General features: G+C 33.3%; 1 protein-coding gene across 18 annotated transcripts in view; it reads left to right on the top strand.

Moving 5' to 3' along the window:
- Window positions 1-16854, top strand: part of NRXN1 (neurexin 1) — a 1034155-nt gene that overhangs the window by 704750 nt on the left and 312551 nt on the right. The gene's annotated exons all lie outside the window — the stretch shown is intronic.

Here is a 16854-nt window from a genome sequence, read left to right as displayed (position 1 = left end):
GATGTACAAGGAAATTAATGTTGTCTTCATACTCACTAACAAAGCACCCATTCTGCAGCCCATGGATTACGAATAATTTTGATTTTTAAGTCTTATTATTTAAGAAATACATTTTGTAGGGCTATAGCTGCCATAGATAGTGATTCCATGGCTGGATCTGGACAAAGTAAATCACAAACTTTCTGCAAAGGATCCACCATTCTAGATGCTATTAAGAACATTCATGATTCATGGGGGAAGGTCAAAACACCAACATTAACAGCAGTTTGGAAGAAGGTGATTCCAGTCCTCATGGATAACATTGAGGTGTTCAAGACTTCAGTGGAGGAAGTAACTGCAGATGTGGTAGAAATAACGAAAGAACTAGAATGAGAAGGGGAACCTGAAGATGTAACTGAATTGCTGCTATTTCATGATAAAACTTGAACAGATGAAGAGTTGCTTCTTAGGGTTGAAAAATAAAAGTGGTTTCTTGAAATGGAATCTACTTCTAATGAAAATGCTTTGAACATTGTTGCAATGACAACAAAGGATTTAGAATATATAAACTTTGCACAACCTTCAATAGTTCAGCTGGCAGAGCAGAGACTATAGACTAGAATGTTATATAAACTTAGTTCAGAAAGCAGTAATAGGGTTTGAGAAATTTGGCTCCAATTTTGAAAAACATTCTGCTGTGGATAAAATGCTATCAAACAGCATCACATGTTACAGAGAAATCTTTTCCTCAAAAGAAGAGTCAATTGTTGCCACAAACTTCATTGTTGTCTTAATTTAAGAAACTTCCATAAGATCAGTAAGCAGCCATCATTGAGGCAAGACCCTTTACCAGCAAAAGGATTATGACTCGCTTTAGTTTCAGATGATCATTAGCATGTTTTAGCAATAAAGTATTTTTTAATTAAAGTATGTATATATTTTAGATAGAATGTAATTGCACACTTTATAGTATAGTGTAAACATAACTTATATGCACTGGGAAACCAAAAAATTTGTGTGACTCACTTTATGAAAAGAAAATTAAAACTTTGTGTTTTATTTTAAATTTCACATTTAAAAAGAAAAAAGCTACTTGACTTTTTTAAATAGTGTTTTTTCTTAGCACTCTCAATTTGTAGCACTTTGAGGGTCCTTTCTAAATTACAGTTCTATTCAAGACATTGAGAAAAGTTGGTGGCATACAGATTTTAGCATATTATTCTTTTCTGTGTCATCCAACTTTCCACTAATAAGTTCTTTGTTATATGTATAGTACAGAGATATTTGATAAGTGACACTTACAGAAGTTAGGCCCCTACCTTCCCAGAGGCTGGGAGACAGAGACTGGGATGTAGGGGCACTGTCTTTCTTAATGATTACATTTAAAATGCATGGTTCCTATGCCCTTGAGAAAGACATTTCCAAGTTGTAAAACTGGCAAGAAGGTGGGAGAAGATTTAAATTTCAAAAAGGCAGAGAAAATATTTACACATTTTCTAAAGTAAAGGCTCTGTATTCAAGCCCAGGGGCCTGTGTGGGTCAGTTAATTTCACTATGGTCCAGGGTCACAGGCAACATCCTTAACCAAGTTTTGTAAACGTGTGCCATTTTGTTTTTGTAAGGGAGAAAAGAATTCTGGAATGGGGTAAACACATGAAAACATGTGACCTCCCATAGAATCTACCATGGTAACATTAGTTTACTCTAAAAATATAATAGGCTATTACTAGCCTTTTTGGAAGTTTTCAATAGAAAAAATTTTATGTTACTTTGTGACCATGGATAAATCATTTTACCTCTGAATACCAACTTTTTTTAAATTTGTAAAATAAAGATAATAATAGCTTCCCTATCAAATTTACTTGACTGTCATGAGGATGAAAAACATACATGGAAATGTTTGGCCATTTTGTTCTAAAGGCTATATAAGCACCCTTTACTCTAAAAATGAGACCAAGAAATACACAGGTCTGAACAAAATATAAGATTTGTTTCCTCACATAATAGTTACAATTCAATGGTCTGAGGATAGGAGGGTAGGTGTAATTCTCAACCTTTGGCTTTTTCTCTCTGAGTCTAAGGCATCTGGCTCAGTTTTTGTCCTAACTCAACAAGAAGACAGAGGTAAATGAGTAAGAGAGTGCAGGTATATTTCAGAGCCTGAATTGGAAGAATCACACATTATTTTTGGCTGTGTGTCATTGGACAGAATGTATTTACATGGCCCCTTCCACCTGCAAGGGAGAATGGAAAATATAGGCTGTAAGCAGACAGATAAATGCCCAGCTAACACTCAAGTCATTAAAGAAGGTATGATGAATAATGGTGAGCATCAAGAGTCTCTACTCAGAGGTACCTGGAGGGAGTAAGCAAGACATCAGAAACTTCTCGAAAGGGACAAATTGAGTAGCATCAAACATCTCAAGATGACGCAATGGGTTTATAAAAGTACCAAAATTTAGTCAAATTGACAGCTAGTTCATTCTTAGAAAACAAAGCCTTCCTCAGGCTTTTTTAAAATAATGCCTCCCAGTGTCTGATATGTACAATTCTATTTATGATGTCCCAACAATGGCTACTAAGTGATCTTGCATGAAAAGCCCATGTAGCCAACCAACCACTATTTCAATGCTAAATATGTTTAATGGGTAACTACATTGGGTGCACGGTCTGTGAGCCTAGTAGCATCATTTGTCTCAGGATATTGCTGAATTTTCAGAAAGCTCTCTATGTTATGTTTTAATTCTTGCAAATTGCTTGCCAATTTAATACGAGCTGCATCTAAACAGTAAGTAATTGCTTATGATAATGAGTGCAAACTAATTTGCTAGAATATGTTAATATTCACAAAGCACTTTTATACTGCCTGCTGTTTCAAAAATACTGCTCTCTTGGTTAAATGTAGCTTTTAGACAGCATTATTGTTACACATCTGACTAAAATCATCACTTCAGTAGCATCTACCCAAAAGTCATATGACTATGACTTTAGTATTCCAAAGAAGGAAGAGAAAGTCATGTCATTCTTTGATAAATGATTTAAAATATTTGAGAAAAAAAGATGAATCACAGTCTTAATAATTAATTCTAATTAGTGATTGATAGTGGTAAGCAGATTATACTGAGTTAAAAATGGCCTCTCTTTCCCATAAGTATCATAAAACTTAATTTAAATGACTTCAAAGACAGATGGCATGCAAACTTCATTTGAATACAATAACCCATATAAAGTGAATTAAACTTTTAAAAATGACCCTAGATCTGGGTGTTTTTAAGTTTGAAGCCTACTTCACCCTTTAGTGCCCTATCCTTTCTGTCCCATAGGTTTTTCTCCACCATTTTCAGGGATGCTATTTAAAGACTCCAGAGCTTAAAGATGTACGTTTCAAGCATGAGGTTCTTTTGAGATGGGGACCTGAGTGTTCAAGAATCTGATGTACAGATTGGAACCACCTTGTAGTTTTAGTCTGGGAAGATAGAACTTTGTGAACTAAATACAAAAGAAAAATGGTTTGACACTTACCTGCCCTAGGTCTGATTTGGTACTTTAATCCATACTCTAATGTTTCTATCATTTCAACTTCAAAAATGACTCTCATACATACTTATACATCATCAAATGGGTGGTGAAAGATAAAGATCTCCATAAAGAACCATTTTTTCCCCTCTGTCACTTTCAAAATCCATTTTCTTTGTTGAATTTCATTGCCTAAAGTTCTTCACATGTTAAAAAACTTACAGCTTTGGATCTTAAATCTTACAAATACACATAATTTTTTGTCAAAACAAGTGCCCTAACTTTCCAGGTTTTTGCTTCTTATAACTGTTGTTATAAAAATATGTGGCTAGATAACTTATAGAATTGGTTGAGTTTTTCTCTTATTGTCATCTTCATAAGCTGTTTCAGAAAGTCTGAGATGAGGAGTGAATATACAAACCAAAGTTACATATATTTTATTTCATTTATGTTGCTGCTACTATTACTTTTTTCTACTGTTAATAAATCAATAATTAAAAAAGTGAGAAGTAGTTTCATTTCTGAGAAAGAAGTAATGAAACAATTTGTGATAAATAGTAAAATATCACCAAACTATTTCTTATTAAATTTTTATGACATTAATATCACATGTTTCTACATTTGTAAAGTTAAATGACTCCTTGTTAAAAGAAATGTGCTCATTTCATAGAATTTTTAATATACTGAGATGCTAGATCTTTTCTTATCTCTTCTTAATACTGACCTTTAATAGTCCTAATTTCTACTATATGATTAGTGCTCTGTATTTATCTAGGGATTTTGTTCAGGAGACAAAGAGTTAGGAAATAGTGGTACTTAAAAATGCATCAGCTTCTTCTTTTAAAAACGTGACTTTTCATTTACATAAATGGATTTACTCCCTATTCCTGGAAAATAATTTCATACCTGTACCTTTCCTCATGAAATTCCTGCCCACAAAATTTGCTCTTATCTTTCTATAACCATATTAAATTTTATCTTCTCAAAAAAGAATTTGGGGATATTTGGGGAAACAAGTGAATTCTCCAGTTTGGTTGAAGTACAGTGTTGGTTTGTATGGGGGATAATCAAAGTTACCATAAGGATTCTTAATTTGGTGGACAGTGGTTTAATCATTGAAGGTCTTTGAATAGAGGACTAATTAGTGATACTATTTCAAAAACAAATCGGATTTTAGTTTGTAGACATAGATTTAAATTAAGAAGAGGTAGGAAGATAGCAAGTCAGTAAAGATGAGTATTTATTAGAACATTTAATAATAAAAGTGATGCAATGTGAACTCTATGGCTGTAAGAAGGGAAATATGGAAGGGAAATTCGAGAAGTGACTTCTGATTGAATGAGTAGTAATAGCTGTGGAAAAGCTGGATTTCAGAGCTATAGCGTATACCCTTCTATCACCACCAGGATCTAGCATGGTGCTTTATACATAGTAAATGCTAAATTAATTTTTATTGAGTATACAGATGTTTTTGTTCTTGAATTATGTGTGGTATTGCCTTTGTATTCTGTCTCCAGGAGCATCCTTCTGCTATTATCTCGGCATTGTTTTTGTTTGTTTATGTCAAAAATATCCCACTCATTATTTTGAGTTAGAGTCTTTCCTTAGCACTCCAATAAGCAATCTGGCTTTCAAACTTTCAAGAAAATAATTTCAAACTTTCTGAAAATAATCTCACAGAGGATTTTTTTCTTGTTGTTTTATCATAAGAGATAGGAGTACTTCCTCCATAATTACCACCATTCCCTGTCCTTTAAACCTTCCCTTTCATCACAACTACAGTATATACTAATTTCTAGACATGCAAATATCAGTAATATATTAGAAATACATTACCATTTACACTATTTTCTTATGTCTCTTGAGAATACCTAGTGTCTCTTCCAGATTCCAAACCATAGAAGGAATTAACTCACTCTAATGTGAGCAATCTCTAATCATAAGATTGGACAAATCTATTCTGAGTCAAGGCTATGTACCTATATGATTTTAAGACTGGAAAATACTTTATAAGGATTTCAGTGATTTCTAAAGTGATGCACCCTAATAAATGGACGAATAAATGGATGAATGAGTATCTGGTTTACTGGGTGAACGGATCCCGGATTTAGCCTCTCTACTTAGGCAATTTCTATTTTAATATAAATTTTTAGAATATGTCCTGTTTAAAGGCTTAATAATGATTTGTTTACAAAGAGCTCTGTTTTAATCAAATTTCTCATGTGTAGAACAAAAATTCTTCTGCCTATTTGTAAATGCTCTTCAGTTTTCAAAGCAAACAAATTCTCCAACTATACTTCAAGATGTGGAGATTTTTCAAGTTACCTCTACAGCATAGATTCCCATGGCCAAGAATCTCATTCAAGATTATAAACTGCTCCTTGAGATTAATATATTCATTTTTAAAAAAATATTTTGAAATAATTTTAGATTTATAAATGTTATAAAAAATGAGTCTCTTTATCTCTTTAGCTAGCTCCCCTAAACGTTACCATCTCATATAACATAGTACAATGATTGAAACAAGGAAATTACCATTACTATAGTAATATTAACTAATCTTTAGACCTTATTCACACTTTAGCAATTGTCCCTTTTCTGTCATCCAAGATTAACACCAGGATCTCACATTGTATAAAGTTGTCCTGTTTTTAGTCTCCTCTAATGTGAGGCAGTTCCTCAGTTTTTCTGTATTTCCTGAACTTGACTCTTTTGTAGAATGCTGCCAGTCATTTTGTGGAATGTCCATCAATTTGGGTTTATCATATGTTTTCTTATGATTATAATGGCACTTTGCATTTTTGGCAAAAATACCACAGATTGATGTAGTGCCCTTCTCAGTGCATCATATTTGGAAGACCTGAATTTGATATGTTCATTACTAGTGATAAGAAGTTTGATCACCTGGTTAAGGTACTGTCTCCTAGATTTCTCTGCTGATTACTAAATTCTTAAAGCCTCAGAACTAGTGGGACATATCCATCTCTTTGCTATAAAATACGTAGAACTTTGGGCTACATTATTCAAGCAAACTGTGGGATCTGGTACTGACTCTCTTGTGATCATCTGTACCTCACTGAAGAATCTCATGACTTCCTCACAGTGCTTTCTTACACAGCATAATGAAATGAAGAATTGTGTTCACTATCAGAATAATTTAGGCAATCTATGTCCTTCTCTGAGTTTGTTGTATTTGGTGAAATTATTCGGATTCCTTATACAGCTGCAGATATTCCATCTTGCTGATGAATGCAGGCATGGAATGGACTACATAGAGAAATTCTTGCCTGACCTATTTGAGAATCAGAAGTCTTAAATTATTCATCATTGTATCAGTAGACCTAACTTAGTTTGAGGAATTTATTAAGTCATTATTAATGATCGGCAAATGAATAAAAGCACGTAAGTCTGATGAAGACACCAAGAATTAAAACAAGATCCTTATCTTCAGGGTGAATACTTTTTAAGTTGGAAATTTCAATAAAAGATAAGTCTAACATATAATTGTGCAAAAATCAAAAATAACTTATGCAGACATTCAAAGGAGAGAATTCAACTTGGCTGGAATGAAAGCGGGAAGCATGACTACACACCCTCTGGGGAATGGTCATGCTTGAAGGTGCAGACCCGGGGAGGTGGGGGGGGAGGGGATGGAGGTATGACTACATGATGAGTGCCAGGCGCACTGTCTGGAGAATGAGAATGGACGCGCTTGGGACTCTGACTCGGGGGGATGGGCGGGACATGGACAATGTATATGACCTGAACTTATGTACCCCCATGATGAGCTGAAATAAAAAAAAAAAAAGAAAACTAGTAGCAGCAGAGAAGCATAAACCAGCAAAAGTAAAGTCACTTTGGGAGGAGAATATGTATTGCATTTGTGAATGCCTAGGTAATAGTTAGAGTTTAGTTTAAGGTGATTTCTGAGTCAAAAATTAATATTTCCTTCACTTCCAGTCCAAAATAACTAGTAAAGGGTTTTAATCAGGATCTCGTCAGGTGGAGAATGACTTAAACATAGCAGATAGGCGGGAAGATGATAAATGAAAGGAACTAAGATTAGAAAATAAACAAAAGTTAAGCTTCTGCTTTTAGCCTAAAATTATTACTAATTTTATTGTTTGTGTGGCACCCTCTATTTATTACATTTTAACTGTGCAGTGCAAATAATTCAAAACAACCACCTGCTCTTTTGTATTAAGGATTTAATTCCACTGTTAAGGGCAAAACCAAGTGTCACTGCCAAAAAGTCATAAAGCCTTTCTGTTGCAGAATAAAAGTGATAATGATAATAATAATAATAACAAAAATTTGTCTTTTGCATTTCTGGTCTACAATTTTGAAGACTGAGAATGAGCCAAAGCCTGGGATGGCTGCTTGGGCAGGATGCAAACAATAAAGCATTGTAAAGAATTCATAGCATTTAAAGATTCAGGCCAGACTCTGAAAATGTCAGAATGTGAATGAGTCATTTCTAAGTGTTGTTATAGAAACTTTAAGTCTCTCCAAACCAGATCAGGGAAGCATCATTAGAAAAACTCTAAAGAGGATTGAAGTGAGACCTTGATTTGTGAATTATAGCTTATTTTTCTAAACAAGAAGTAGTTGTTTGATCTTAGCTCTTGGCTGTATAGTGGAAAAAAAGCACTAGGTATAGAGTTAAGTGCAGCTTGCGCCCATCTGTGTGACATTAAGAAGACACTTGATTTCTCTGGGCCTCAGTTTTGTAATTTGTAAAAGGAAAATTTCACTCACTTTTCCCCAAGAGCACTTCAGAATTAAGTCTATGTTAATGTCAGATTTTTTTTTCACCTAGGAATTTTTTTAGATCATAATTCTAGTAAAGAAAATTGTTGACTCCTGAAATCTGTTGAAAGCCATTTTCACAATTAACATTTAAAATAAGTAAGTTGAAGGACATTACTAGGCAACTGCAACTTCTACTGCCTTGCTAATTTGAGAATTTACAAGGAACTTATACAGCTTATTTTATGCTCTTCAAAAATAAGATTTTTCATGAAGTACCTGATGGTGTGACTTCTCTTCTCAGAGTCTATAGCTCTAATGCAAATTGATTACTAAGTTACTTGCCAGAGACTTTTTAATAAAGTTCACTTACTGCTTGAGGGAGCCTGGTTTCAGAAGGGAAGATACAAGCATTTGATGTTCTTAGGGTTATTGGTTGTGGGATTGTTTTGCTTTGTTTTATTTTTAACTCTAGATCACTTTGTTGTCTTTATGGAGTTTTTCTTAATCTGATTGGCAGGAGGTCTCCCACTTACTTCTTCTTCTAAGCCAAGTAACCTAGACCAAGACCCTTTTAAAAGGTTCTCAGAACTTTGAATTTGATCCTAAAACAAGTTTGTCTCACTGGGCAGCTCAAACTATTGAACTCAACTGTTCCTAGAGGGGATATTTTCTAAATAACATGTTTGAGAGGAAAATAATAAGTAGTTTTCGAAAAAAAGTACATTGCAAAGAATTCACTAAAGAAAGTATCACTTATTGCATAGACTTTCTCAAATAGTGTTCACTGGCTTGAACATTATCTCAAGATATTCAACTACTTACATGAATTTGACCTGAAAAAAAATCTGTACATACATAAATTTGTCTTGTTTATTATTTTTTGTTCATGTTAGGGTTACTATTAGTCAGTGCCTTTAATATTCTCATCTTTTCAAAGACGTATTTAAAAATCCAAAATAGATGGTGACATGGTGGAATACCATTTATCTGACATATCAAACAAAGTATTTTGCCCTGATATTTATCTTTAATGCACAGGTCCTATCTTCAGAGGAAAAGAGCTGTGTGTTTTGGGTTTTATGTTCTTACCTCCTTTCATACTGTTGGCATTTATCAGACAACTAAGGATAGGGAAGTTTAGGAATGTTTCTTATTTTAATTAATTTCCTTATAAGACAGGAAAAAAAGAGAATGACTTATTTAAATGAATACAATTGACATAAGTTATTGATTTTGTAGAGTCATGGTTTTGGACAAAACCAGTAAACACCATTCACATCTCATTCTATATGAATAATGTCTAGTTGAATGTGCAATGTGCCATCAGTTCAGATAGCTCAGCCATTCTTTACATTCTAAAGAATTACTTCAGTTATTAGAGAGGAGCTCACTTATTTTCAGAAGAATATACATTCTTTATTTTCATGTAGCATACTCTTTCCATAAACATCAACCTCTGAAAAAATAATGATGCATTTATAAATATATAATTCTTTCCAGGATATAGTATTTTTCTAAGAGAAAATATATAGAACACACAGACTATTTATTAGAAAACTGTTTTTATCAGAGAAAAGTTTTGGGACAACAGGCCAAGGGAAAATTCATTTTTTATTGAAGTGGATAATTACAATTGAGATTGTCTTTGAAATGATTCCAGACCTCATAGGAAATATGATAATTTTTAGTTGTTCCATTTTCTTGATAGTTTTATTTTCATTAAAATTTCTTATTGAGTAAGCACACACCATTTTTCATCTTGGCTGGGCTAAAGTTGACTCTCATGTAGCCTGGCTTATTGGAGAGGACTCCTCACTCTCCTGCTTTTACCACCTCTCAAGTCTATTGTGGAGTTTAGCTGGTTCTGGTTCTTCCTCCTTTGATCCCATCGAAAGTTTGGAAAACATGAATTGTTACTGCCTGATGAGTCCTTATGCATCCTAGAAGTATAACAGTATCTCTGATTTGAATAGTGTTTAAAAATCTTTGTGAAAAACTTGAACCAAGTTTATGATTGCTGTTGGTGAAATAGTATCACAGTATCACTTTTGTGAAATTCCAATGCACTAAAACAAAGTGCTCACAATTTTGACTCCTCCTGTCTTCCTTAGTTTGCATTCAGCTGAATAAATAGCCAATAATTTATGTTCAAAAATTCAATAAATTTCCTCAATTCCTAACAGTCTAGGGTTATGATTGAACATAACAACTTGCCATATATGACTAACTTCTCATTGTTCTTTGTATTTATTTATTTTTGTTTTGTTTTTTATTGACACATACTAATTGTACGTGTTTATGGGATCCAATGTGATATTTCAATAAATGTATATATCATCTAAAAATAAAATCAGGGTGTTTAGCATATCCGTTGCCACATAAATTTATCATTTCTTTGTAGTAAGTACATTCAAAATCCTCTCTTCTAGCTATTTTGAAATGTACGATACAATATTGTTAACCAGAGTTACCCTACTATGCAATAGAACACGAGAACTCATTCCTCCTAACTGTGACTTTTAGCTATTGACCACTCTTTCTATCTTGAAAATAATTTTGGCTGTTTTGATAAGGATTTCATTATTTGGGAATTATCTAAAGTCTTCTGAGCATTTTCTGTTTTGATCTGATTGAGAATATGGGGTCTGTGTCTGCACCATTTCAGTGACATGTCATGTTTCTTACTTCCTTTCATTTATTAAAAACATACTTGCCATTTTTCTCAAAGATGTACAGGTAAAAACCATGCCTCATTCTCCAGTCCCTTTAACTAGCTGTAATATATTTGCCAGTTCTGCCAAGTCTGCCTCTTCCATCAGGAGTCTGAACTTATGATATATAGTCTGTATTCTCCCTTTCCTTTCCTAGTATTTTTGTAGCCTTGGATGTGTATATATCGTTGAGGGCTGTCTCTTATTTCTCAGTATTGGTAATTACTGTAATCAGTTTTTAGATTTAGAATTGGTTTCATATAATAGGTAGGAAATCCTATTATTCTGATTACATTAATCTCTCCTAATGTAATATTCACTTTTCCTGAATTTTTAATACTCCTATGAAATTTTAGGAATTAGAAAACTATAGTGCTCAGTTTGATGAAATAATTCCTTCTGATCTTGCAAAGAATTTATAATAATTTAGAAAGAAAATAAACTGTAATTAGTTGTTGCTTTAGTAAGATTTTTTTTCTAAGTTTCACCAGTATAGAAATTTTACCCTGATATAAACCCTTTTTGTATATAAGCTTGTCTTCTCTTTGCTTTATGCTTTTTATGAACATTACTCCAAAGAATTTCTCCACATATGTAGAAATTGTTTAGAAAATTTAAATTTAACAACAGCATCTTGACAAAGTTGTAGGACGAATAATGGTTACCCTTATTTATAATTGTTTTAATATCCATCTGACTGCCTGGAAACTTTTACTGGAAAAAGTGTTATATCTCTATTACATTTAATAGGAGCATAATGGCCTGAATGATTCATGTTGGCTACACGATGACATTTGAAGAATTATAGGCTTTCAAATGTAACCTTTTATTCATATACTCATGTTATGAGTTAGAAGGCAATCTATTCAGAAGTTAATTATATTATTGTTCAGGTAGCAAGGATCCAGAGCCACCAATAATGAAGCAGACCTGTACATACTGATTGGTTTTCTTTTTCAGAAAGGTTCAGTTTACTTGAGGAAATATATTAGCTTTTGTGGAAACAAAGTGAGGCCGAAGTGGGCACATTTAGGGAAGGGACAGTTGGCAAGAAAGAGCAGGAGGGGAGAGAGCCATTTATGTCAATAGTATGTTCAATAAGATTTAAAAATATTTTTTATTATAACATCACAGGAAATTCAAACATTAGAAATGGGAACCCCGGTATTATTCTTACACACATGTATTGCAGTGTAAAATATGTTGATACTGCTTAATTTGTGTCTGATAGCTCCAGCTTTGTTAATGAATTTGGAGTGAGTAATATAGACTTGCTGCACAACTTAAATGTGAAGATTACTGAACACCACGTTAATTCATTTATACATTCAGTGATTTGATGGATATCAAGGTTAATTGGCAATACATTCATTAGTAGTCATGGCATTGATGTTTTAGTGCTTGCCATATAGAAACGTGTGAATAATAAAGGTGGCACATTCCTCCATGTTCTTCTTCATATTGGAACGGGGATTAAGATGTACTGTCACTGCACATTTAATTCATTTATATAATGAAATAAAACATGTTTATGTAAAATAAAATTTTAAAAATGAAGCTAGTGTCTGGTTTATTTTATGTAGACTTTCTCCTTTATTTCATGGTCAGATGAATTTGTTTTGCATCATGCTATAAATCTTACCATACTAGATGTTTTATTGTGATGAACTAATATCCTTTTTCTAATGAAAGGTCTTATGTGATGTAATTTAATATCCCTTCCATTGTTAACTATTAGTGAACATAAATAATAATATAATGGATTTCTGTGAAAATGTGCTAACCAAGAATGGAAATGAAAATATTAATACAAATTACAATGTAGGAACCTAATTTTTAACCTAATTTTTAAAAAGGCATTCAATTTAAACACAAGTTTGAAATATATGCAACTTTTCTAAAGCCTTTTGCGTTAAAATAAAACAACAATGTTGCAGTGTTAGTGATTTTATATTTTTACACCACCACATAATACCTATTCTCTCTAAAATTTGGGGGGCATTTACTGTATGCCAGGAACTGGACTAAGATGTTACTATGCAATATCTCATGTAATTCTGGCAGAAGCTCTATAAGATAATGTTGCTATCTCCATTTTTTTTTAGGCAGGAAACCCAAGACAGAATCAATTACTTAATCAACATCATGGAGCTAATAAATAATACAGCTAGAATTTGAACCTGGGTCTCTCTGAGTCCAGAGTTTACATTCTTAATTTCTAACCGATTCTGCTGCAGTAAGTGCATCATGTTGTTGGTTCAGAAAGATGCGTGTTAAATGAGGTAGATTTTGAAATTTAATCATATATTTGATTATGAGAGTAATTTTCTAGCTTGATGGAAAGAGGGCTTTAAGAATATAGATTTTGTCAAGTGTGATGCAAAGTGAATTTTTAGAAAAGAAAGCCAGAATGTTTATAGAGGTACGTAAAAGAGAGCTGAGGGAGGGCTGGACATCTAATTCTCTCGCCTATTATGGAATTGTGCTGATGAGTACAATACAGTGCACTATTATGCATAGAAAAGAAAAAGAAAGACTGCTCTCCAGATATATATGGAGAAGAAGGTAACTAGATATAATTGCCATGTTTGACAGACAGAACTTACAATTGTTTTGCTTTGTTTTGGTGAAACCTAAAGTCTTCTACAGGCATTCTAAGCAGGACAAATTGCTAATTGCATGCTAGCTGCCATCTTACTATTATTGAAAAAGGTTAAAATATGAGATGAAATCAAATCTCAAGTAATGATATTTGTATTGTGGCATTTATCTTTTTGAAAATAAAAACCTTTAAATTATTGTCCTCAAGTTCTGTAAGTGAGCAACTAGAAACTTTCATAGTTCCGTAAGTTTGGAAAGTGTACCCTAACTAAATGTTAATCTACATATATTAAATGTTCTGCCATTTCACATTTACATGTTATTTTTCTCTTTTTAAAAGCATTGTGAGGTGACAGGAGAGTATATGATAATGAGGTGCAAATGCCACTTTATGGATATAAGACATTAGAATATGATAACAGTTTGCCTTGATAAATTCAGACTGACATATCCAATTAACTTTTCTTGACTGTCTTGTTATGATAACAGAAACTTTTCTGTACTAAAGAATACACACACACACATATTTACTGGAATAGGAGTCTGGATACTGGATTTTATACCAGTTCTGCCACTTAACCAAGTTTGCAACTTTAGATAACAAGGCAATCCTTATGACTAAATGCCCTCAAATATAACATGGAAGCAATGTTTGCCCTACTTTTATGTATAAGTAAAGAAAAAATTAGAAATTCATTGTCAAAGTGATTTTTTAAGGTTAAAAATTGCTATTTAATGCAAGCTAATGTTGCTTTATAACGCTAACTCATTCTAGTAATTCTGGAAAACAACTGAATTCATAGATATATTTTATTTCTTATATTGTTAAATATTAATAGTATCTCTAGTTTTGAACCTTTTTCTTATTTCACATGAAATACATAGTCATTAGAGAACAAAGTTAATTAAAAGGGGAAAATGAATTAATGATTAAGTATCAGCAAGGAAAGTTAACCATCCTCCTTTTAAAGCAATCTCCACTTTAATGCGTTCTTGTCCTATTTTTATTGACATAGGTTTTACTGCAAAAGTTAATACTTAATCATCTACAACAATTATCCACCAGAAAAATATTTTTCAAATAGTACTTCCTGATTAATATTATAGTGAACAATCTTCTGATGATGTAGAATATCAATAGCTCAGGAAACCTCTGGCATTTCTGATACACAGTCTGTATATTCTGAATTTTCTTTGCTTGCACACTGACTGGTGCCTTTGAAATATGACTTACCTTTTCTCATTCAAGAGAGATAAACTACTTTCATGCATTGGTATCCAAAAAAATTAATAGAAAGTGCACAGCCTCTATACCATTGCATTTTAATAGTATTCTGGTTTATCACTTTTACATTCAACTCTCTTCTGACATGTTTCTTGGGACAAGTCTATGTACCAAGGCCTTTTTAACCATCATGTACAATATGCATATTACAGAGGTCTTTGAAGTTTCCAAGGGCCTATGGAAATGTGTGAGACAGAAAGCAAAGAATGATTTTCTTTGAAAAACAGCCACAAAATCAATATCATCTGTTTAGTTAAATGTACACAAATGTGATAGTAAATCAGCTTCATTTAATTGGTAATTTAAAATTGGAAATTTAATGCATAGGTATATTGAAAACATACTGCTGTACACACAACTTTTATACATAAATGTTACTCTTGGTAGAAGCTATTTTTCCATTAACACAAGATATTTTGTGGCCTAATTGTTAATATCCTCTCTTAGTGTTTTCCTTACCATGTCAGTCACCTAGTAGACGTATTAGGGTTCCTCAGAGAAACAAAACCAATAGGATATATGTTGAGTATGTGTGTGTATGTGTGTGTGTCTGTGTGTATATGATCTGCAATCTGCAAGCTGGAAAACCAGGCAAGCTGGTGGTACAGTTTGAAGGCCTAAGAACCAAAAAAAGCAATGCTGTAGATTCAAGTTTAGGTCTGAAGGTGTGAGAACAAGAAGCCACAAAGGCAGAAGAAGAACAATGTCCAAGTTTAGGCAGTCAGGCAGAGGAAAAAATCCAGCCTTTCTTTACCTTTTGTTCTATTCAGGGTCTCAACTGATTGGATGATGCCACTCACATTGGGTAGAGCAATCTGCTTTACTCAGTCCACCTATTCAAATGCTAACCTCTTACAGAAACACCCTCACAGATATACCCAGAACTAATGTCTCATCAGATATCTGGGCATCCCTATAGCTCAGCCAGATTGACACATAAAATTATCTATCACAGTAGGTAAACAATAAATATGTGTTGGCATCTTCTATTATTGAAAGGTCACTCTCCCCTCTGTAAATTCTTCCTAACGGCTGTTCTTAGGCTAATTAAATAAACATTTCTATGGTCCCCTTTAGCCTGGAGGAAGTTCTCTTCTCCCTTATGTAAATCTTTTCATGTCTCTTCCAAATACTCTTATTTGAGGAATTCATTTTGTTGCATTAATGAAACATGCCAGTGGTGCAATGAGGTAGGACTGTAGTGTATTAGATGCTGAGTGAATTTCTTTGGAACAAAACTCTTTTTAAATTAAGTTGGATAATTTACTGATATCACAAGTATAAAGTAAAATTTGAGTACTCACAGAATGAGACCATGGCATTATTCTCAGTGCTTTAGGGCTAGTATTCACTTTGGTGTGGGGAGTGATTCTGAGTACTTTGAGTCTGAATAGTTTGACAGCTGCTAGATATTGCCTATTAAAGAAGGACTGACGTCTATGGATGGGATCTATTATCTGTATTTTCTTGATATTACTACCAGGGCTTATGGCTTCTCATCCACTGGTTATCATCTGTCACATGTGAATAGGCCATTTCCCCATAAAAGTTGGATTCAGAGCATATTTGTGGTGATTTGCTCCACCGTGCGCTATGACCCTGTCACATCTATCTGTGTGCAGCTCTTGTTTCAAAAACAAGTTGATATATGTTTCTGCTGCCTTTTGGAAGTGTCCAGTTAGTGTTTTCTACTAAACTATTTCTTAAAAACTGTCAGGAAGAAATAAAGCCTCATTACATTTCATGTTTGTCCAACTCAATGGAAAAAGCAGTAATCTATGTTTTTTTCTAAAACACATGTTGGTAAATTTAATGAGTGTATTAAAAACTGAGCTGCCTCTCTATTTCTTTTAAAACAACTCTGCCCACTTTCTTGAGCATGGTTGATTGAAATGTGTGATGTGCTTTGCCATAGTTTTGTGTGTAAAGTCAATATTTTACTGATATGTCAACATAATAAACATTGCTAAAGTGTGGACTCAGTATATTTGGACTAATTGGTTTTGCTTT

The sequence above is a fragment of the Lemur catta genome, chromosome 4 (genome assembly GCF_020740605.2).
Source record: "Lemur catta isolate mLemCat1 chromosome 4, mLemCat1.pri, whole genome shotgun sequence".
Taxonomy (NCBI): Eukaryota; Metazoa; Chordata; class Mammalia; order Primates; family Lemuridae; genus Lemur; species Lemur catta.
This window is presented reverse-complemented; position numbering and strand designations above follow the sequence as displayed.